At 46.3% G+C, this 24,682-nt stretch overlaps 1 protein-coding gene across 2 annotated transcripts in view; it reads right to left on the bottom strand.

The window, feature by feature from the left end:
• LOC138451688 (uncharacterized) overlaps positions 1-24,682 on the bottom strand; it is a 314,713-nt gene that overhangs the window by 35,360 nt on the left and 254,671 nt on the right. The window lies entirely within an intron of this gene.

Below are 24,682 nucleotides of genomic sequence, written 5' to 3'. Positions count from 1 at the left end.
TGAAAAAAAAGACAGTGTTATCTACATTAAATATTCTGCTGCATCACATGACATAGTAGATACAGTAGTAAAACAATGAAGATATTACCCGCTGGTTTGGAAAGAGAACATACGTTTTATTAAAATAAAAGCAAAGTCTAAAGAAAAAGGTACTTACACATCAAAACGTTATGTCACATTCCTGATGGCAAATGCATTATACATTTTCTTATAGACCCCCCGCCTAAAACATCAATATGACCGAAAACCATTCAAAGTGTATCCCCTCTTCGTAAACAGTTGTCCAAACGTTGCATGTTCACATTAGCAACACAAAATAATTACTAAATCAGTCTGAACTAAGAGAAGCATTCTTTCGTCTTTAAATACCCCTCTCCCCAAGCACCAACAATCTGATAAACACACATGAGGCATAACTCATAAGAATATTGATGAGAGCAGCTGGCAATGTGGCGCGAACCAGCACAAAGCCGAAAGGGGGTGTTTGATGAGTTGGTTAATTCTTTGTTGAATACTTAACTGGTACTGTATTGGCGGCTTGATTCATTCCCAAAAATTCCCTGCAGGCAATGGTCGCATCTAAAGACTGTGTCAAAAACTAGATGCCCATTTCATGGAACATTTTTCCTCTTAACGTAGAACAGTGGTTTTCATTGTGATTATCACCCCATTGGTGATTGCTGGCCAATATAAAAATTGTGTGATTTCCTTTGAAATTAAAATAAATAAATATTGTATTACCACCCACCGGTCTGGTTTATGGTCCATTGTGACCCGGGCTATTATGTAACTTCTTATCCACATGGATTGTGAAGTGTGTAACAAGAAAAATGCTGCAGTTTATGGGTTCAGTCAGCCCTGGTTGCAGCAGACCGGTTCAAAGAGGAGGCCTGGTACATCTTTTTTTAAGCTGTCAATGAGTGTATGGTTTGTGCCAAATGTATAAATTAAGCTACTACGCGCGCATCGTTGGCCATACAGGACTGGTAACAGAAGGTAGGCCAGAGAAAAGTGTGGCCTTGGTGAGGGCTCTGCGCTGTTACTGGCCCTGTAAAACCAGACAAGGGTATAATAGCTAATCTCAGCCGGGGCTCTGTCCAGGAAACAAATGGTTTTAAAGTTTTGGTATTGCGCAGGCCCAATGTCCTGTTAAAAAAAATATATATATAGCCACCAGTATAGTAAATAGACACGGGATCAAACAACTTTTCTATTTCTATGGCAGAGGCCCAAAGGGGCACCAGAAGAAAACCCTGACTTTATAAAGGATATTAATATCCATCTGGAGCAGGCTAATGTCGCTGGCTTAGTGGCCCCCGAGTTAAGGGCACACTTTTTCCTGTTCTGCTCACAAAGCCTTTCTAGAACAAAAATGTTTTAAACACTTTCTGAAACATTACATTACTTGCTCTTCATGGAACATTTTATTTATTTATTTGCATGAATACGTGTAGTTAAGTTTGTTTGTTTTATTTGCTTATATAGCACACCGAACTGAAAGGTATCTGGGTGCATTTCTTATGGTGCAACATAGTTACAGAAATATATACACAGTACAGTATGTGAAGCAATCATGTACGCAGTAGCAAGTAGTTACATAGAGGTATACAAGACATATAGTGGAGTCGAAGATGACACCAAGGTTTTTTGCCTCGCAGGAAGGGGAAGGAAGAGATATCCCAAGGCCGGCGGCCAGAGTGAGAGAGGGAAAGCAGGCAGGGGTCCAAATGAGAAAGATCTCTGTTTTAATGGCATTAAGGCAGAGATCATAGGAGGCACACCAATCCTGAATCGTGGATAGACAGTCAGGAATGAGCAAGAGAGGAGAGGAGGCTGAGAGAAGTCTGAAGGAAAGATGACTTTCATCCGCATAACACTGAAAGTTAAAGGAGAAGGCAGAGATCAGGGGTATCTAGTCTTTCCATCAAAAAAGTTTCCAACAAAACCTTTTCGTTTGAAACTTATCCATCGAAAAAATATGCATCAAATGCATATATGTATGGGGTAAAGGGTTAAGTTTCGTTGGGGTGGGTTTATAAGGGTAAAAACAGGGGGATAAATACAAAGAATTGCATTTGATGCACACATTTCCCGTAGATAATTCCGATGCAAAAACTTTTGTTGGAAAGTTTTCGATGGAAAGACCATAAACCGAGATCAGGTGGGCCTGTCGGGGTGTTTTCCCGGGGGCCGGCAAAGACGTCCGCGGACCTCCGGTGTATGGGGAGCCCCAACTCCTCCCGCGTCCCAAAAGGAGTATGAGACACACACAAGGAGCAAGGTAATTACTGCTGTTTATTATAATAAAGGCAGGGATAGTTCTCAGCTCGTATGCATTCAGTGAGAATCTCGTCGTTATTGGGGCTCGCAGGCCCTTTTTACAGCAGTATGATGCGCTACTTGTGTCACCTGGGAAAATCGTCACAAAACCTATCGCCACTTCGGGTTGGCTCCCCGAATGGTAGGGTTAGTATAGGTACCCTATATGAGGAAAAGTTAGTGGATAAGGACGGGTCAGGTGGTACACTTGGGCTGTCCCTAGCATTTGCTATAATGCAATTGATACAAGGAGACCCTTAGTGATTGGCTAAGAGTAATGGCGTCAGTGATGAGCCCCCTGTATTTTGATTGGTTCTCCCGCGAGCTCCCAAGCCTGGGACCATCGCCGTTTCCAGCTCGCGGTGTACCTGACATTAGCAACAATATGCAACTATGTGATTGTGGCGGACAATGGACAGATCTGCTTACGGGCTGGTGAGCAGGTCTTTCCCATCGCTGTAGGTGTCCAACTTGCCGCTTCGTTGTTGCACATTGTATCCCAGACGTGGGATCCTGGCGATTTTATGTCTCGTGAGCTTGGCATCGTGTCAGTTCGGCTTGGTCCCGTGTGAGGAGACCGTGGCTGGAGCAGAATTGTGAGCATTAGATTTGTGTTTTTCGGCTCTGATGGCTTGGCACCGGCAGGTATAACCTTGGCGCTGGGAGCGCGGCATGTGGGTTGCAACATCGTGGCCTTGGCTATGAACTCTCGTTGAGGCTCATTCTGCATTGTCAGCTTTCTGCAGTTTCGTTCTGGGAGGGTTTTTGTTTGCGAGGCTCCTGCCTGGGGACTCTTGCTTGCGGCCTACTTGGGCCTATTTCATGGGTGGCGGTACATAATCCATACTATGGAGGTTGCAGGGTGACAGAGTGTCATATGCAGCATTAGGTATATATGGTGTCGTCCCATAGGGAGGGGTAGCAAAAAGCATCAGCAAGCATATACACGAGCTCTTCAGGCGTCTTGCGTTTCTGCGGTGCTGTAGAAGGCCTATGTGAAAAATAACAATGATGCATGTCCGTGGGCATGTCAGTCCACTACGTCATAGCACTGAGTATGTTCTTCGTGTGGGTTGGTGTGTGAGTGACCAGTGTGCATGGTGGCACGTGTGTTCTTGTCTGTTAGCTATGTCGTCATGGCATCTCTAATGATGTGAATACTTGTGGCTGTTGTTCTAGTCGAGCTGATCCATGTCGCAGGCGTCGGCTTGAGCATGGCGTGCTAGTGGGCATACTCCCTGTATGTGTATGCTTTTGAAACAGGATACTTTGTCATCTGGTAAGTAAGCAAACTCCTCTCGTGGGGGGTGCCTGGGCCGTGGTCCCCTAGGCCATGGTCGGGATGAGATTGGGGGGAGGGTGTTATCCCATTCTCCCACTTCAGTCCCCCCCTCTGGTCGACTTGTCGACCACAAAATCATCCTTTTCTTTATTCCCACGTACTCTCCATACTTTAGTTATTCCAGCTAGGTGTCCATAATGGTTGACATGATCTTCAAATGACCAATACATATAAACGCAGCCGCCGCCGGGTTTACAGTAGACCCATTTTCCAACATAGCTCCTCGGGTTCCCTGGGTTCTCCACCTTCACAGATGGCGGGTCTAGGTGAGTCTCTAATATTTGTTTGTGCAGCCTTTCTCCTTCTTGTATAATAATGTCTGTGTGCTTGTCATCTTCGGCTGGTAGTAGGGCATGCATGCTGACCATTTCCATCATTTCATCCCTTGTACGTGCTTTCCTTGCTTTCCAGAACTTCATCCCTATTAACACAGCCATTCCCACTATTATACATCCTACTATCAGTTTTAGTCCATCTGACAGCCATGATGGCGTCCATGACCATAAAAATGAAAAACAGCTGTCCATTGTCTGCGTCATTAGCAGGGATAAATGTGCCACATGATTGTCCAATTTTCGCACAAACTCCTCCTTCCATTGCCGTGAGGAGGTCCAGCACATATCTATTTTAGAGTGCTACCATTCGTACCGCCCTCAGTTCTTCTTTTATTGCATTGAATCCATTGACAGTGGAATTAATTGTTATCATTAGCTCCCATCGGGTTTTTTGGAGCCATTTTGCATTTGCATATGCCTGCAGTCCTGGATGTATTATTGATGAGAAGAACATTGCTGCTCTGCTAAATAGTCTGTGTTCTGGTGGAATGGCACTGAGAGCTGTTTCCGATCTTCCCCACAGGTAGTTTCCCATCAGCGGTTCTCCTTGTCTTTTCACTCTCGACAGAATGTTTGTGTCGTTGTTCTCGTCACCTTCTTCAAACGTCACAGATCTTTTCCTCCTTCTGTCTCCTTCATCCATCTTGGGGAAGTTGGCCAGGTTGACATGTTTCTGAGGCACAACCAGAGATGGTACGTTGACGTGTACCATAGTGCATATTCCATTCCATGATGGCGGTAAGCTGTGGTATGCCTTATCTCCGCAGGCCCAATAGTGGTCCAATAGAACTGCAGTGCCGGCACCCCCCTCAGGTATCAGTACTGTACTTTTACAGTTGTTGTTGCTTCCAACATCGACATCGCCGTTGTGTTGATAGCACAGTGTGGGTGCGGTTAGCGGTAGTATAGTTATTGGCTCTTCGTCCTTTTCCAGCTATGTTAACAGTGGTACACTTTTTACCCACTCCGTCCAACATTTGTGTTTTGTTTCGTTTATTTAGTTAATATTGTCATTTGTTACCATATTGCTCCCCACCACTCCAACTGTCCATCCTTCATTCGTATATATCTTCCCATATATTATTATGAGATGTTTTTCCCAACAATCTTGTTCACCGGCAATTTCGCTTGCATACCAATCACACTTTAGATATTTTAATGTTACTTTCTTCATTTCTCCTTTTTCTGGACCATCCGTCACATATCGGAAGCCTTGATTGTGTTGGCGGTAGCTATTGTACATCAGAAGTGTTTTTATGAAGTTATTTTCATATGGGTATGAGTGCCTTGTTTTCCAATGAAGTGATACTACTGTTCCTTGGAATCGTCCTTTCGTTTGGAACATTGTCAGATATATCAGGCATGCTGTTGTCTCTGCTGGCACCTCCATAGCTACAAACGTTCTTGATGCACTCATGGCGTATGGGATCAACAAGCACACATAGCAGTTGTCCTTCGTTGTCTGCTTACCAATTTTGGACATGTGCTGATACCACATGTTGTTCGTGACGTGTGCTGAATCTGTGATATATGTGTCAATCCCATTATTATCTCCATATGTGCTACGTTTAACCCTATTCCCATTACTTTTGGGTTACTTGTACCACCTGACACCGTACCTGTTGCAGCTGTGGGAGGGGGTGCATTAATTTTAGGTGCAGCCATAATTCGAGAAGCATAGTGTGTCTGCCAGACAGAGGCAGTAATTAGACCAGTGATGACCAACACTCCTGCAATCTTTATTACAATAGCTAATATCACCTGCATTTTGCTCTTACCTTTGCTGCTGTCCTGCAGCTTATTCTTTATGATGTTAAAGATGCCCGCCTGAAAATTTCTGAAAATATGCGTTAATTTGTTAGTTTTTAGTCAAGCTCTCTCTATCAAGTGGTCGTTTAATGCCCAGGCGAAAAGCTGTTCCCACGCTAATCTCAGCGACCTATCTCTAAGGGCTGGTAAATGCTCGTGGAGATGTGGAAATTATTGCTCTATTGCTAAAATGAACGTGTTGTAGTACACACGTATTCTCCTCTTTTTTTAAATATTGTGGTCTTTTAATAACGTATACAAATTGGTGTGACAGCTCTTCAGGGGTGTTGTTGTCTGTGGGTAGCATTTACCCCTGGGTAAAACGCAACGTTAGTAACTTTGCTTTTCTTTATAATACAGTAATATGCGGTACCTGCATGTGCGAGACAAATGAGAAAGAGAACATGCACGTGTCTACATGTGTGGTGCACTATGCCTGTTTGTTAAACAATGTCCTTTATTTGGGTGGTGATCGGGTGGAAGGGGAGTTTTGTTTGATCTGGGATCTCGTGACCATGGGGTGGGCTGTGGGCGATTGTCCAATGTTTTTGGGTGTGTCTGTAGTTGGGGAGCTATCAGGGGTAGTGTCGCAATTGTCTCTTGTTGTAGTTGCTTCTTCTTTGTCTTTCGTTGGTGTTGCTGCTGAGTTGGCCCTGTCGTCAACGCAAGGGCGGGTCTTATCTTTGTAGGGCTTGACATCGTGTAGATGGTTCCACACTTTCTTATCTCTCAGTTTGACAGCTCTAGGAGCTACTGCTTCCACTGGTAGGGCCCAGTAAACCTGGGGCTGTTCCACCGGCGGTCGAAGTTGCGGAGGAGGACGTGGTCTCCTTCCGCAACAGTCCAGTGTGCTGGCTGTCCCTGTTCCTCGTTTGTTTCTTCTTGTTCAGTGTTTTTCGACCCGCCCCGCGTGCGCTCGAGCTGTTGAGAGATAAAGTCGACACTAGATATCAAGGAAGACACATATTCGTACATTTCATCACCAAAACATTTGCTGAGCTATCATAATCTGTCATGGCCCTTGATGGTGGTGTTAGTGGAAGGTGCATCTGATGTCCAGTCACCACCTCGTGGGGTGTGAGGTGGTGATCTGACCCTGACCTATTCCGCAATGCAAACAGGGCCAAGGGGAAGCAGTACAACCAACTTTTCTTAGTTGTCTGCTGAATTTGAGCAATTTCTTCTTTTAGGAGGCCGTTCAGGCGTTCACAAATACCGTTAGCCTGCGCGTGATATGCGCACGCGAACTTGTGTTTGATGCCAAGCAGTGCAGTTATGTGTTCGAACATTTCATTTGCAAAGTGCGGGCCATTGTCTGACCGCAGCACTTCGCAAACTCCCCACCTCGGGAAGACCTCCCTCACCAGGAACTTTGCTGCTCTGAAGGCATCCGCATTAGAGCAGGGCCCAGCCTCAATCCATCTTGAAAATGGACATACTACTACAATCATGTATCTGTGTCCTTGACATACATTGATCATGTCAACGTAGTCAATGTGTAGGTGCAGAAAGGGTCCTTCTGGCCGTGGTATAGTACCTTTTATCACTTGCATCGTGTGACCGGCTGTGAACTGTTGACATGTTAGACATTTGCTGATAAAGTTTGCAACATGTGAATTTAACTCGGGACTGAACCATGCTTCCTTTATTCGTGCTGCAATCAATTCCTTTCCTGTGTGTGTGGGATGGTGTAGCTGAGTCAGGGCTGTTTTCAATAGGGCTAGGGGCATCACTACCTTGCCTGTATTATTCTAGCGCTACAATGCGTCTGTGGGTGACATTGTGCATCCTCTTTTGACCCATTGCTCTTTTTCTGTCATAGGCGCTGCTGCCTGTAATTCCATGATTTGTGTTTCAGGGATGTGTGTGTACCCATCCTTCATCAGCATTTGTCTTGCTCCCACCCTCCCCTTATCTTTCCCTCTTTCTGGGGGGGTCCACATTTCTCCAAAGTACGCAGCATGTTTGGCATGTGCGTCTGCTGTTTCGTTACCTTTTGATATAGGGTCATCCCCTTTGGTGTGGGCCTGACACTTTACCAGGGCTATTTCTCTTGTGTCATCAATTACTTCAATTAGTTCTGCAAGTAGTAGGGCATGTTGCACTGGGGTACCATCTGCTCTTCTGAACCCTCTCCTTTGCCACTTTATTAATCCTGAGTGTACTGTTGATGTGACATATGCACTGTCTGAATATATCGTTACTCTTTTATCATAGCTCTCTTTTAGTGCCAAAATTAGGGCCACTAGTTCTGCTGCTTGGGCCGAGTAATGTTGTGGTAGTTGAACACACTTTACTGGTACATACATCCAGTCCTCTGTTAACTTAACCACTGCTGCTCCTGTCCTCTAACCCCATTACTTTGGTCAATTGTTGATGACCCATCAATGTACATTATTTCTACCCCCTCTAGGGCATGTTCCTCAACTTTTCTTGCGCTGGAGTAAATTTCAATGGCCTCTGTGCAATCATGAGCATAGTCACCATCTTCAACTACCTCAGCTATTAATCTTGCTGGGTTTACATTGCTGCACCTTACAATTGTTAAATCTGGTCTGGATAAAATTATTTCATAGCCTGATGCTCTCTGTGTGGTCAATGTTGATTTGGGCTTGTTCAATATTGCAAGAGGGCGTGTTCCACGAATTGTGTAGTGGGGCACCCCATTGTTATTGATGATCATTTCTCCATCGCAAAGGTTGTGGCTGCGAGGCTCTGTTCGCAAGGGAAGTGACCTAACATTACAGGGTCCAAGTGTCCACTGTAAAAAGCCACAGGCTTGTGTCCCATGCTTGTTTTCTGTGTCAGCACTGCCTTCATTACTGCTGAGTCGCAATGTGAAAAAATGAAAAATTGATGTTCGTAGTTTGGGGTAGCTAGCACTGGTGCTGTTGAGATGGTGTTTTTTAATTCATCAAATGCCTCTTTCATTTCTCTTGTCCATCCCAACCTTTTGTCCCCCTTTTGTGCTTCTCTGAGGGCCTCAAGCAGGGGTCCTATGTATGAGCTGTAGTGAAAAACCCACGCCCTGCAGTAGTTGCATAGGCCCAGAAATTGCTGTAGTTCTCTCACTGTCTGTGGGTGTGGTGTGTTTGTTATGGCTTGTGTCCTTTGTGGTGCAATGTTCCTTCCCTGCTGTGAAATGAGCTGACCAATGTAGAGCACCTGTTCTTGGCAGTACTGTAGTTTTTCCTTGTCTACTTTGTACCCCTTCTCAGTTAACACTGTGAGCATCTTTACTGAGTCCTGCCTACACCTCTCTCTGTGGTGCTGCAGATGATGATGTCATCCACATATTGCAGCACTGTGCTCTCCATCTCAATGTTTCCCAAATCCATTTGTATCACTCTGTTAAAGATATATGGTGACTCACAGTACCCTTGGGGCAATCTTATGCGTTTCCATTTTGTGTTGCGGTATGTGAAGCTTGTCAGGTCTTGTGAGTCAGGGTGCAGAGGTATTGAGAAAAATGCATTCTTGAGGTCAATCAATGTAAACCGTGATGCTGCTGCTGGTATTCCACATAGTATGGTGGCTGGGTTAGCTGCTATGGGGTACTCTGCTTCTACACTGTAGTTCAAGGGTCTCAAGTCCTGGATAAAATGCCAAGACCCTCCTTTCGCTTTGCGCACTGGGTACACAGCAGTGTTGCATGGTGATTCTGATGGTACTAATATGCCATTGTTTATCAGGGCTGTTATTGTTTCATATATGCCCTCATCTGCCTCTTTTGATAGTGGGTATTGCTTCACTCTTGGTAACATTGCTCCTTTTTTCAATTTTATTTTTACTCCTCCAATGCTCTTGATGCAGCCAATGTCATATGGACCGGTGGTCCATAGAGATGCTGGTACTGCAGCCATGTCCTCCTCGTAAAATGGTACTGGTGTACCGGCAGGTTCCTCTAATGCCATGGCCATTTTCTGTGCCACTTGTTTGTATGTTACCTTCAACCAAATGTTAATGCTCATCCCAAACACCATCTCTCCCTCTCCATTATTGTCTGAGAAGAGCTCCTCATCAGATACCTGTGTAAGCCTGCACCCCTCTGCCAGTGCTATTACAGCTCTCCAGACCCTCCCCTCCCTGTCCTGGGCATGAACTGCAATGTAATCTGCAGTTGCCATAATGCTCTCGATGCTTACTGAAATCATTTTCCCCTCCTTTTCATTTGCTGGTGTTTTAGGCCTGAATAGGTAAGCTGCTGGCCTCCTCCAAATTTTGCCCTCAATTCCAGGCAACCATGCTATTGCCATGTCTGTCCCATATTGAAAGAGGTCTCTGTCCACTGGCTCAGCCCGGGCCATTGTTTGGCTGCAGTAAGCCTGCAATATTTGTTATGCTGTGAGCATGTTGATGCCTGGTGTGGAGCAAATTATGCCTTTCTCCGTGAAGGAGATGGTCATGTTCAATCTGCTCATTATATCTCTTCCAAGTATGTTTACTGGTGACTGCTTCTAGTACAGAAGTGGGGAGAGACATGTTGTGATCTCCTATAGATAAGGAGATGTTATCAGTAAAGGGAACCAACCCTCGAGCCCCAGAAAATCCTTGAGTGTGCATAGCTTCGCCTGACAATTTAAACTTCCCCTCCCTTATGCAAGACCTAGTGGCTGCGGTGTCAACTAGGAAGGAGAAACTTTTGTCACCTATCGCCACCTGTATGCGTGGTTCCTCCGCAGTGTTAGGTGTTACTGATAGGATGGGACACATCAAAGACATCTGTGGGCTGTCCTATTGTGGGTATAGTGACTGACCGCTTCCTGTGTAAGTGTTGTGACCCAATATTGTCACCTTCCCCAGCTGTGTCTGTTGTAGGGGTGTATCAGTTGTTGATACTGCATTATCCTGTATTTGTGTGAGCTGCTGTATCGTTTGCACCTGATGTTGTTGTGTTGCTATCGCTTGTTGCTGTGGTGGTGTGTATGTTTGTATCTGTTGCTGTGGTGGTGTGTATGTTTGTATCTGTTGCTGTGGTGGTGAGTATGTTTGTACCTGTGTCTGTGCCTGTGGCTGTTGCAGTGGCGCTTGTTGTTGTGGTAGGCATTGTTGTATTCCTTGTTGTTGTTGGTAAACTTGTTGTTCCCCCATGGGCTCTTGTTTCCCTTGTTCCCCCCAGGCTGCTTGGTTTTCCTCATCCTGCAAGTGAGTGACATGTGTCCCACCATCCCACAAGTCCAACATATTGGTGGTTCTCTGGCCTGCCATGGGAAACCCCCCGCGTTGTCTTGGTATCCTTGCTGTCCATTTGGGTAATAGCCCCTGAACCCTCCCCCTTGTTGTTGTGCATGTTGGCCATAGCCCCTCCCTCTCGTCATACCACTCCTCCCCCTGTAGTTGTTAGAGTATCCATTTCCCATTTGCATGTATCCTCCTCCTGTGTATGCTGTCTATGGTGGGGGCGGGGGCATTTGCTGTGTTATAATTTGTGCTGGCTGCTGTAGTTGTGCTACCTGCTGATGTGTTGTGTCTTGTGCAACCGTGACCTGCGTGTGGGCGGGTGTTGTTATTAGTGCTCCTTCCATGGCATATTTAGATAGCTTCTTCTGTACCAGCTTGGCCTCCTCTGCCTTCCTATCTTCCTCCTTTTGTTTCATCTTTTCCTGCCACAACCTGCAGTGGTGTACTATATTTAGTTGTATTTCCGGCCAGGCCTTAACTTCCATTCCAACTATTTTCTTCAGCTGCCTTTGTACTTGCTCTGGGAATCTTTGTATTAATATATGGTAGAAAATTGCTAGCGTTTTATCCCACGGCTCCCGCGTTTCCAGGTGCCACTTCTCCTGAATTTCCTGGATGTAATCGACAGGATCTTCATTCTCACGCATCCTGCGTGACGTTATTGCTCCTATGTCTGACGTGTCTGGGTACTGGACCCTTAAAGCCTGCCACAGCGCATGTCTGCATTTGGCAAATGGTGCTCCATCATGTGACGTGTCTGTTATTGTGACCCCTGGGAAGCCCGCCCTTTTCCACACGTCATCTGCGGCAACCCCCAATATTGATATTAAGAGCCCCTTTACGCCCCCCACCGCTAGTTTTTGCCCTGCAGTGTGTTTTTCCATCTCATATATCCACTTCCCTGCTCCTCCACTTAGTGATGGGAGTCTGCATTTTATGTTCTCTTTATCGGCATGCTTCCAGGGGACATATTGTGGTCTGGCCCCTCCCCTTTCCAGAAGTGGCATTAAATTGTACCCCCTCATTTTCCCCAGTGCCTGTGTGGTTATGTCAGTGTATTCATCCTCTTCCTCTGTTTTGGGTAATTCTGTAATCATATCAATATTACAGTGGTTTGTTCTATCGTCCCCTTCATCCTTCCTCCCTCTCCTGTTACCCTCTTGTCTCACCATGGGCGTGCTCGCCCGTTCTTCCTGCCTGCGTCCTGAGAGGTCCCTAAGACTGCCGACATATGGGGTGTGCGCAGGGGTGAGTGTCAATGAGCGTGGTGTTTGTGGGCGTGGTGTTTGTACTGGTGTTGGTGTTAATTGTTGGGGCGTTCTTGTTGCTACCTCTCTTACCTGTACTTCACCTGTGCTTTCTTCTTCCCTTCTGCTGCATGCCCAAGGTGACTCGCAGTTAGTGCGTGTAATGTACAGTTTCTCTAAACTCTCCCTATTGCCATCTCTTCCGCTTTTTCCCGAACATTCTTCCTCCTCGCTGCAAAATCCATCGATAAATGACACTCCCCACTCTGTGCGTTTTCCCCCCACGGTTACCATCCTTAAATCTATTAAGTCCGCTTCCTTGTGCTCACCTCCTTTAACAGCAGCCCCCTGTGTTGACGTTGTAGCCAACTCCGAGTCCTGGCGTGTGTAAATTCTTACTCCGTGCTCCACTCTCCTGTCTCCTTTCTCCTCCTCCTTCTTCCCTAGTATTTCAACACCCATTTCCGCTCTTTTCCTATGTAATTCTTCCATTACCTCTGCACTTACCTTTGCTAATATCCTCTCTTCTTCTTCCCTTCTTCCCCATTTTGCCCCTTCCTTTTTTAATATGCTCTCTATTACTTTACCTTCTTCATATTTCCGGGCGCTTTCAGATAGTATCTTCCTTTTCCACAGTTCCATTTCCCTATCCTTCTCTTCCTCCTTCCTTTTCATTTCCCGTTGCTCCGCGCGTGACACCCTCTCAGCTATTGCCTTCATCCGCTCCACTTCTTTCTTTCTCTCTTCCGTTCGTTCCTTCATTCTCTCCTGTTCATCCCTATTCTCCTTTCTTTCCTTCTTCCTTCCTCGTGTTTCTTGCTCGAACTGTCCGATCAGTTCGCTTCATACTTCTCTTAATTTAGCCAACCGTTCCTCCAACATATCTTCCTCTACCCGTGACAGTTGACCTACTCTCGTCTTACTCACCTCGGTCCCTGTCTGTGTGTTATCCATTTCTTCCTTGTTCACCTCCCTCCCTATGTCCTCTTCTTCCCCTGTTAGTGTCCCTCTGAGCTTTAGGAGCACCTGTGCTGCTATCCATTCATCTGGTCCTATGTTTGCGATGCGTTCCCCACTTTTCTTCCCTCCCCCCGTTCCTGCCTGTGCTGTGTTTAAGTCTATCGTGCCTGTCGCCGCTGCCCCCCTCTGGTAGCTATCTGTAGGGGCGTATGGTGGAGGGCTGAACACGGGGTTGGAGTACCCTTCAGCAGCTGTTAATTGTTGTCTGGTGGCTTCTCCTAATTCTGTTACTGGGTACAGCCCTCCTTCCTCCTTCTTTACTACCTTCGCCAAAGGCATATCGTCTGCCCCTTCCTTCTTCATCTTTTCTTCTGATACTGCAACCGATCCTTCTTCCGCCCTTTTGCCCTTTTTTGTGCATAGTGCATTGCTGCTCGCCGTGCCCACGCCCCCTTCGTTCTCCTTCTCCTCTTTACCCTCCTTCGTTTCCTTGCTCCCCTTCTCCTCTGTTGCCCCTTGCATTGTAAACATTCCCATTGTCCCTGCTCTGGCTCCCTGGAACATCTTCCATAGGTTAAACACTTCCATATGGTGAGCTAATTTCTTTCCTTTATACGTGTTGTGTATGTATGTCAATAGCGAGTGTTGGGTGTATGAGTCAAAGCTGCCGTTAGGTGGCTACAGTGTTAGTATTTTGTTGTCTGTCCCTTGTGTCCAGTCAATGCTGTACTTTATAATTTTCTCCTTGTGTGGTGATAGTGATGTGCAAATGTGCTGGAGGGGTGTAGTTGAAGCGTTTCCCCTCACTCCACACCCCGACCCGTAGTATGCGGCCATGTTACAATTTTTTCTTTTTCCTAATATCAACCGTCTTTACCAGGCCCCGTAAACTGGGGACTTTCGACTGTCCGCTGAAAAGTAAAACAATTGCAGTATACAGTTCCTTCTCCTTTATTATTTGTCCCCCTTGATGTCACTAGTATGGCCCCCTGTGGCCGTGGCACATGAAGCCCCCTGCGGCTGCGTGCCCTGTGTGGCGTGCTTTTACAGCTGCCCCACCTTTCTTTCTTTGCCAGTCCTCTCCCTCCCCTTTTTCAACCCCCTTGCTGAGTGTGACCGGCCTTCTACGTGCGCGGCCACCTCTCCCTTTTTTGCCCCTCCCTTATCGAGTGTTGCCAGCGTTCTCCGTGCGCGGTCTTCTCTTCCCTTCTGTACTGCCCTTTCCCTCTTCCTGTCCCCTGGCCACCCCTCGATCAACACGAGATGGTCGCAGTGTCCTATACAAGCCCTACGGGTGACGTCACCAACTTTTGCAAACTAGGTAAGAAAACTTTATAAAATGAAAGAAGTGCGCGCGCGATATGTTCTAACCCTCTTGCCCCTCGTAAATCCCACAGCTGTCTTCCCAGCAAAAGTGGAGGATACACCAATCACTTAACTTATTACAATCGGACAGCGCACGCTGCATCGCCTCACGTGTGATACGCTTCCTTTCTCTTGGGGAGCTTAACCAGCCAATCGTCTTCCGCACTTGGGAACAAAACTAGCGACCTCCTGCGGGGAAACTTCATCTACCTAACGAGCTTCAACTCCATTAGTAGGGATCCTCGTCTACTCATTGATCTATAACGCCAATTCATAGGAAAGCCACACACCCCCCTTTTACAGGTGTCCGCGATCTGGCCAAATCAGTGCCTTCTAACAACCACACGTGGCAGCTTGAGCTCCACCCAATTCTTTTCGTGATGCGGTAGAAGACGGCCCTCGTGCCTCTCCCACTACCGCTCACTCGTCTATCAACACTTATTAATCAAATCGTTTCCAACACACTGTAAACACCTCCCGCCGCCCTTATTACAATTCCTCCCTCCTCCCACACAACATTACATTGCTTTTTGGGTGTGTCATACTCACCAAGTCCTCGTGAGCCGGGGCCGCTCGACTGCGTACACCCCTCCAAAGCGGCTCGCCACCTCTGCTTGTCTGGACCACGTCTGGACACTTGCCACCCACGGGCGGGATACTTCTCAAGTCGGCTCCCGAGGGCCAATATCCGGATTGCGCTGTCCAGTCTTCTCGCAGTTCTGCGATGGTCCTGTAGTCCTCAAAAGGGGGCAACGGCAGAGGGGGCCGCGCTGCCGGGTTGCCTCGTTGCAAGAGGCCTTGGAATGATGCTCTCAGGGAACCAGACGTCAAACAGATCTCAGCAGTGCCTCCAACTTGTCGGGGTGTTTTCCCGGGGCTCGCAGAGCCGTCCGCGGACCTCCGGGGGAGGGGAGGCCCCAACTCCTCCCGCATCCCAAAAGGATTATGAGACACACAAGGAGCAAGGTAATTACTGCTGTTTATTATAGTAACGGCAGGGATAGTTCTTAGCTCGTATGCATCCGGTGAGAATCTCGTCGTTATTGGGGCTCGCAGGCCCTTTTTACAGCAGTATGACACGCTACTTGTGTCACCTGGGAAAATCGTCACAAAACCTATCGCCACTTCGGGTTGGTTCCCCGAGTGGTAGGGTTAGTATAGTTACCCTATATGAGGAAAAGTTAGTGGATAAGGACGGGTCAGGTGGTACACTTGGGCTGTCCCTAGCATTTGCTACAACGAAATTGTTACAAGGAGACCCTTAGTGATTGGCTAAGAGTAATGGCGTCAGTGATGAGCCCCCTGTATTTTGATTGGTTCTCCCGCGAGCCCCCAAGCCTGGGACCATCGCCGTTCCCAGCTCGCGATGTACCTGACATTAGCAACAATGTGCAACTATGTGTTTGTGGCGGACAATGGACAGGTCTGCTTACGGGCTGGTGAGCAGGTCTTTCCCATCGCTGTAGGTGTCCAACTTGCCGCTTCGTTGTTGCAGATTGTATCCCAGACGTGGGATCCTGGCGATTTTCTGTCTCGTGAGCTTGGCATCGTGTCAGTTCGGCTTGGTCACGTGTGAGGAGACCGTGGCTGGAGCAGAATTGTGAGCATTAGATTTGTGTTTTTCAGCTCTGATGGCTTGGCACCGGCAGGTATAACCTTGGCGCTGGGAGTGCGGCATGTGGGTTGCAACATCGTGGCCTTGGCTATGAGCTCTCGTTGGGGCTCGTTCTGCATGGTCAGCTTTCTGCATTTTCGTTCTGGGAGGGTTTTCGTTTGCGAGGCTCCTGCCTGGGGACTCTTGCTTGCTGCCTACTTGGGCCTATTTTGTGGGGGGCGGTACATAATCCATACTATGGAGGTTGCAGGGTGACAGAGTGTCATATGCAGCATTAGGTATATATGGTTGTAACGCTCACCTGGTTCCCACGGGGGAACTGGTCTAGTCTGGATTGCTGTGGCCTCTTCTAGCGTGATGCGCAGGACCCGGAACACCGATTGGACAGGACCTCCAAATCGTGCTTGCCTGGCCCGTAGGAATATCCTTCTGCAGATGAGAAAGGGGATTAACAGTCTGCAGAATAGTGTGCTAGCTCCCCCCTTCCCCCCTTCCCCCTTCGTTCCTCTCTAACTTCCTCCAAACCCCGGTTGAAGCTCACCTTATGGTTTGGAAGGATGAACTCTCCATCCTGCTTCTGGTGCAGGGGCGCGTGTTCGTCCAGTTACTTCACTGGTTTTCAGAATGGCGCTGGCAAAATCCACTTGACTTTCCTGAGCGATGCGCCGTAAGTATGAAAGTTCAAAGTTCAAGTGAGGCCCCCTTTATGTTGTCTTTCTAACCTGTGATCTGTCCTTTATTTCAGGTGCAGAATGAAGGCGATGCGTCGAGGGGTTAAACTGCCGAGGTGAGTAGTGATGAGGGCGATCCCTCTAAATGTCCTTATCATTCCCCAGAAATGTCTCTTGTCCTTTCCCCATAGGGGCCGGGGTACGGTACCTGCCAACGGGGCGGCGCCGACCCGAAATGTGGAAGAAAAGCCGGTAAGTATTATGGCTGTTAATCAGGCTTTCCTTCTGTGTTCCTTCTGCTCACCTTTTTTTTCATCCTCTCTCCCCTAGGTGCAGAGATGTGGCGTCCGATGCTGACGGCCACGATGGAGCCGGGAGATGTCTCGAGGACAGGTGAGTGAAGCGTGGCGCTGCAGCGAGCAACGCAATGCTTTTAAATGGAAGTCTTTCTTCAGGGATGCTGGCGAGAAGATTCCGGATGCAGGTAAGAAGTTTGAAATAGTCCTTGGTTTTCACCTTTCTCTTCTCTTCCTTCCTTGCAGGTCTTCCAGGTTCGAGGCAGGCGTGGCTGGAGTCCAGGAGCAGGAGCAGACACGGTGAGCGTTAAGCTGCAGGAAGCAGAACAACGCGAAGCATGAGCTGCTGTCTGGGCGTGGCTTAAATAGCCTCCAAAGAAGTCCCAGGTATGTATCCTTCCCCAACTAGGTATGTATCCTTCCCTGGCCACGCCCGAGTGAAAAAATAGTCCCTATGAAAAAATAGTCCCTTTCAGGTCTCAGGGAGGCCTGAAGCGTGCAGCATGGTCTGCATCAGGTAAGTGCACAAAACACCTCCCTTTATGAGCCTGGCGCCTATTGCGCCAGGACTGTTGTCCAACATGAGCCTGGCGCCAAAGGCGCCAGGACTGAGTCCAAAGAGCCCCTATAAGAGGCCGCTGGGCTTTTACCCGAGGGCATGATGTCTGCTTCCAGGGGTGCTGGGCCTGGCCTGGTGCTCCGGGGGTAGGCATCATGACAATGGTGTCGTCCCATAGGGATGGGTAGCGAAAAGCATCAGAAAGCATATACACGAGCTCTTCAGGCGTCTTGCGTTTCTGCGGTGCTGTAGAAGGCCTATGTGAAAAATAACAATGATGCATTTCCGTGGGTATGTCAGTCCACTACGTCATAGCACTGAGTATGTTCTTTGTGTGGGTTGGTGTGTGAGTGACCAATGTGCATGGTGGCACGTGTGTTCTTGTCTGTTAGCTATGTCATCATGGCATCTCTAATGATGTGAATACTTGTGGCTGTTGTTCTATTCGAGCTGATCCATGTCGCAGGCGTCGGCTTGAGCATGGCGTGCTAGTGGGCATACTCCTCGTATGTGTATGCTTTTGAAACAGGATACTTTGTCATCTGGTAAGTAAGCAAACTCCTCTCGTGGGGGTGCCTGGGCAGTGGCCCCCTAGGCCATGGTCTGGATGAGATTGGGGGGAGGGTGTTATCCCATTCTCCCACTTCAGGCCAAAGGGGCAAAGTAGTGGTTGAAAAACCAGGGTCAGAGGATACAGCCCTGGGGAACACCACAGGTAGAGAGAGAGGTGGAAGAGAGAAAGGGACCAAGTTGGACCTGGATGGGACGGTCCAAGAGGAAGGAGGTAAGCCACTCCAGCATCTGATCTGTGATGTCCAGGTTCTCATGGAGTCAATTGATCAGGCTGGTGTGGTGACCATGTCAAAAGCAGAGGAAAGATCAAGGAGGGTGAGGACAGATGGCATGCTGGAATCAAGGTTAAAGAGCAGATCTTCACAGGTGTTCAGGAGAGCAGTTTCCGTGCCTCTGGCGGCTCTAAAGCCAAACTGATGGTCATGGAGACAACCAACAGATTCAGTGTGGAGAGTAAGCTGGAAGATAGCCAGCTTTTCCAAGAGTTTGCCCAGAAAAGGGGTTATGGAGATTGGGTGATAGTTTGCCCGGCAGGTAGGATCGGCAGATGGCTTCTTGAGGAGGGGGAAAGTTCCAGTGGTGAAAGAGTGATTACAGAAATCGGCAAGGCTGGAGCGAGGGTGTCAATATGATCCTTGATGGTTCTGGAGGAGCAGGGGAGCACCTGTTTGGATGGCACTTTCATAGATGAGACTTGTCTAGTAACCTTGTCAGGTGTTATCAGAGAGAAAGAGGAGAAAGGAGGAGGATAGGGAGAGATAGGCAAAGGGGTGCCGAGAAAGGAAGAGGGAGAGGAGAGGATGTATTGAGTTTTAGTGGAGAAGTGAGCAGCCAGTGCTGTACAGAGGGCCTGGGAGGGAACAGGAGAGGTAGAGACTGCACAAGGATTGGCCATTTCCTTGCAGATTTAAAAGAATTTGGCCATGTTGTTAGAGGCCGCAGAGACACAGGATTGAATTTGTGCTCTCTTCTTGGACAGGACAGGGAGTCTGTATTTCCTTTGTAGCAGGCGGCAGGCCAGTTTGTCAGAGAATGCGCCCAAAGCCCTCCACTTCCTCTCAACCACCCTGCACTTGTATTTCAGGACGGCGAGTTCAGAATCATACAAAGAGTTGCACTTGGAGGTAGGCTTCAGCTGTGTTCTCACGACAAGGGCCAGGATGTCCAGGGTGTTGGAAATACAAAGATGCAGATTAGAAAGGGCTGTGTCAGGGTGTGAGTCAGCCGCAGGAGTAGGAGAAGCAGAGAAAGAAGAGGCAAAGGTATCCACTGACACACGCTTCATGGGCCAAATGACCAAGAAGGTTGGCAGTGATGGGGGGGGCTTTGCCTGAGGGATAGAGATTTTCAGATGAGAGGAGAGTAAAAAGTGATCAGTCAAAGAGAGAGGAGTGGTGAGAGAGTTAGATAGAGGGATGTCTAAGGTGATGAGAACATCCAAAGTATGTCCAACAGAGTGTGCCGGGCCAAAGAACAGAATGGAAAGAGAAAGAGTATCACATAGGTTGTGGAAAAGCCCAGAGGAGGGATTAGAAGCATCCAAGTGGATATTGAGATCTCTGAGGAGGAGAAGTTGAGAAGTAGAGTCAAGAAGAGAAGAAGTTGGCCCATTCAGAGAGGAAGAGAGTGACCTGGCCATGTGGCCTGTAGATGGCCACCACAGACAGCTCACTGTAAAATGCAGAGCTTAAAATGTTTCTCCTTTCTTGATACTGAGTCACTGGAGTGACTTGAGAGCAGGACTAATGTGGTCCTGTTTTTACAAGCATAGTACCAGGCACACTGCTCAATTGTGCTCCAATTGAAGTTGTTTCAGTGTTCTCCCCTAGACCAAGGCACACAATATTGGATTAATCCAACCAGCACTGAAGACCACCCCGAGTAGAACATTTGGGGAAGGGATAATTATTTGTAGCATATAGAGGAGGTGATGGGCAACTTTTGTAAAATCATGTCTTTGTGTTTGGAAAGAAATCCCTGTGTGAATCATGATAACTAGTTTCCTTGCTGTTTGCAATAGTTCAAGGCAGGTAAGGTGACTTCCCAGTTGAAGGCAGGAGGCTTTTGATTACATTACAGGATCTCTGATTCACTCTCATTTAGCCATACATTGTTTGACATCCAGTCCTTGATCATCCAGAGGATACACATTTAAATGTTGTCTGTGAATATTTTAAGTTACGTTAAGGCTAGAGGTCTCATATATACAATGAACCCCTGGATGGATAGATGAATCCCCTCTTTTACCTCAAAACGTTGGTTGATGGTTTCGGCCATGAACTGGTTCATAGACACCCAGGTTACTCAGTATTTAAAAAATGAAGAGAGCCAACCAAGAGTCTTCACAGAGATCCACGTATAATGTTGAAGGTGGTGGAGTAGGATCTTGTGATCTACTCTGTCATGAGCGGAAAAAGTTAAGGAGGATCAAAGTGTCTGCATCCAACTGTCAGTGGATTTAAGCAAGTCTGCTGTGATGGTGCAGAGAGTTAATTCTGCACCCTACGTGGGTCTGATTGAAGGTTGGTGGTAGTGTATTAAGGCTATGGATATGTCGTACTCCTGAAATTGTGTTGTGGCTATTCTCTCCAGGATTTTGGCTTCCAAGAGAAGGTTTGAGATAGAGTAAACGTTCTCCTGGGTGTTATGGTCTGCTAGGTTTTTAGTTGTGGCTATTAGGTGGCGCTGAAAGTGCTACCTTTAAGCCGAAAATAAATGTAATTAAAATAAGACCTTTAAAATAAGTGATTCAAATAGGAACTGTGAATGAGGGTCTGTAATGTTTTTCAATGGAGATGACAGATGACGATGAATATATAGGCGTTTAGTGTTGTTTGGCTATGTATCCACCTATTTAATGCCCATTTCTATGTCAAATCTATATGCTTTTCCACCCATTCCCACCCATCCCCCCCAAGCCACCCCTCTGTTGCACTCTTTCCCTGCATTTGTATTGTGTGCTGAATTTGGCATCCATTTCTACTTCCAAAATGGTGGCCGCTATATGTTAATGTTTGTAAAATGTTATTTTACTTGTTTTGTTAATTAAGAAAATATATACTAGTGCTTTTAAGTTATGCAATATATTTATTTTGGATAAGAAATAAACAACTTACTGTTATAGATACATTTTGTTGCACAATGTCTCGAAGACTTACCATGTACTTAACTGTGGGTCTGGGTCTAGTGTTTTCTGATGTAAAGAGTACTTGAGCTTGTTTTCATTGGCTGTGGAGTCTGTTAGTGTTTGCAAAAGGTAGCCATTATTGTTTAGAGATTGGAAGAGAGAGGTAAGGCTTTTTGTTTTTTCCGAAGTTTTATTTTGTTTATTTACTGTTGTTGTTTTTGTAAATATAATGTATCCAGGCTGGCCTAGCACAGGTAACCTGAAATAAAACTTCTTTGCTAGTAGCTACCACTGTTTTTGTTTACCGGCAACCCATGCTCGCCATTTGGGCTTTCTGTATGATGTGGGATGTTTTTACCCATGCATCCAAGCCCTACCATAAAACTGTGCATTACTGGCATTGAAAACATCATGATGGCCAGAACTCCCCAGAAAGTGTACAGGGAAAACATGAAGAATAGGCTGCCACCCATGTTTGCCTATGTTGTGAGCACAGGAGGGCACTGCCTAAAACCACCATTGGGCTACACACATAGTAGCCTGAAACCATTGGGAATGGCAATGCTGATTGCCAAAAGCAACCCAGAACTGTGGGGAATTCATTTTCTTAATGTCAAAAATGGATGCAATACTGGTGCTCGCCACTATCAGAAAGCCGGCGTTTTAAAACCACCAGACTTTTGTGTAAAACTGAACAAATGAACCCAAACCAGGCCAAGGAAAGACTTGCTAAGAGGTGGATACGATGTAAAACTATATTCTGAAATGACTTGAAGGAAGTAATTATTTAATGTATATATACAAATTAGCTGTGGATATCAGCAGCTTAAGTGAATTTGGGTTTAAAGCCACTAAAATCGAAACGTTTAGAATAAATGAGTGACCTACTTGTGAGTGTCACATAGGTTGCAATTGTTTAAATGTCATAGTTTTGCACTTAGAATCAGCATCCTAGCTGCATGTGCAAAAATTGTAAGTTGGATTTGAATGTAGAAAACTGGGAACTAAAGTGACATTTAGCTGAATTCTGCCTGACAACTACCCCCGACAGGAGTTGAACTGGCTCAACAACTCTTCCCAGGCCTGGCTGCATTCTGCTGCCCCTGCCAAAAGGAGATGACACCTCTCTGATTGAATTAGGGGAGTGGCACCTGGGGACTACAGCAAACTAAACAAAGCACAGTCCCTGGCTCAGGCAAATGTTATATTGGGGGGGTCGTAAAATGGCTTCCTCTTGGGAGAAACTGGGAGGGGCAGTGCCTGTGAGAGCAAGCTGAGCTTGGGGGAAGTGGATAAACCAGAAATTCCACCATGTACTTTGGAAAACCACACCCCTTTGGGGCCAGAGCATGATTTTAAAAAGATGGATAATTCACAGTGCAGACTTGTCAAAATTATATAAATAACATCATGATTCATGCAATTTTTCTGTGCACATTTTAAGAGGTGTTAGGACCCTGTGGTATGTTCTTGGGGATAGTAGCGGAAAAAAAGGTTGTTACTCCAAATGTAATCATGTTAAAAATCTGACACTTTATCATCTGAAACCCATATCCCTGGTGCATATTTGTGTAAAATCTGGAAAGGTTTAGAGGTCGTTATCTGGATGAAAAGAGGAGAATTCTGTCATAAGTGGACACAACATCCTACAAAGACAGGGATCGGATGGTTTGGTGCTACAGAAAATATGTTAACTGAACCTATAATATTAGAAAAATGGTACATAGATAATTATGTATTTGGATCAGAAATAGATTTGTGTGCAATTTGACAAGGGGAGGTTCCTCTGCCCATAAAAGCTACAGCATCACTCTGACACTCCATTTCTTTCCCCCAATCAAGTGAGAGAGGAAAGCTTGGCCAATGATAAGTGAGAGGGGCAGGCTTAGCTAGGCCCAGGCACACACCCATTTTCAAAGCACATAAAAAGGAACATTGAAACCCAGGTAGGGAGATTCACTTTCCACTTTCTTGCGGGACGCTTTGCCGGGAGACTCCAGACTTCAAATCCATCAATCTCCAGAGGCCAGAGATCCAGAGAGACCAGAACTGTGCAGTGCTGAGAGCAGAACCAGAGACCAGATCGCTGTGAAGAACCGCTAGCAGAAGTCCAGCCAATCCTGACCCGACCGGTGACGAAGTCGCATTCCTGTCCAAAATCTAGTGTGAGTACCCAGCTAGCACTGTGCCAAAACCAATCTCTTAGTTTAAAATAATCTAATCCAAACTATTTTAGCCTATTAGTACTGCCTCCTAGAATCGTGTCATTCTGTCATCTTTAAAACTGAAAACTGTCATCTGTCATACTGAGCTTTACAATTTCAAATCTGAAAAAAACTACCTTTACTAAATCGGCCATATCTCCGGAACCGTTTGTGCTATGAACGAGATTTAACTGTCATCTTAAAGCTAAGATTCTAAGCTCTAACGAGCCTAAAACTGACTTGCTTATAGTGCCTCGTAATTGCTCGATGCACGCGACTAAATTGCCGCGATTTGACATTTTGCTTCATTTTAGCCACGGGTAAAAAGATTTGTTTTTGCTTCCATCCCTGAAATCTGTTTTCAACCTAATAACCATCCCTGAATCATTGATAGGGCTGGCCTGAACTGATTCAAAGTATCTATCACCTACCCTGAACCTTCGATAGGGAATTAAAAGCATTTTTAGCATATTTTTCACTTAATTGCAACCACATCAAAGTATCTTGCCTGTGTTTAAAACTCCTACCTGTTTTCATCTAAGCTTGCTAGGGGGGAACTGAATTATATTTGATTGCATTTCTGAGAACTGTGTGCTTTCCTCCCATCTCTTTACCTTGCATAGAGGGGGGGGGGGTGAATTGTCAAAGAAAAGTGATTACATTGTCTTTTGTTGAAGTCACATCAAGTTTATTTTCTGTACTGCATTTTCATTCATCATTGCATTGTCCTTGAAGCCATAAAAGCATTCTCAGCTACTTTATCCTCTCTATATCACTTCTAAGCCATCAAAAAGAGTGTACCACTGTAACATTATCCATTGTTGATCACTATCATCCTCACAAGTGTGCTATCAAATATTAATTTATTATAAAAGTGTGATATATCTATATATTGTTTAATTTTCAAATAAACCTTTTAATTTGCAAAACAAACCTACTTCTTGGCTCAGTGGGGTCAGGGGGATTCTAAGAGAGGGGTGTTATATAAGGGTTGTCATCCAGAGTAAACGAACTGGACATAAAAATATATCAATAAGGGTTTCCCTCAGCATCCCAGACTAGGCATTGACTTAGCTGTA

This window comes from Ambystoma mexicanum, chromosome 1p, assembly GCF_040938575.1.
Source record: "Ambystoma mexicanum isolate Mex_15411 chromosome 1p, UKY_AmexF1_1, whole genome shotgun sequence".
NCBI classification, from domain to species: Eukaryota; Metazoa; Chordata; class Amphibia; order Caudata; family Ambystomatidae; genus Ambystoma; species Ambystoma mexicanum.
This window is presented reverse-complemented; position numbering and strand designations above follow the sequence as displayed.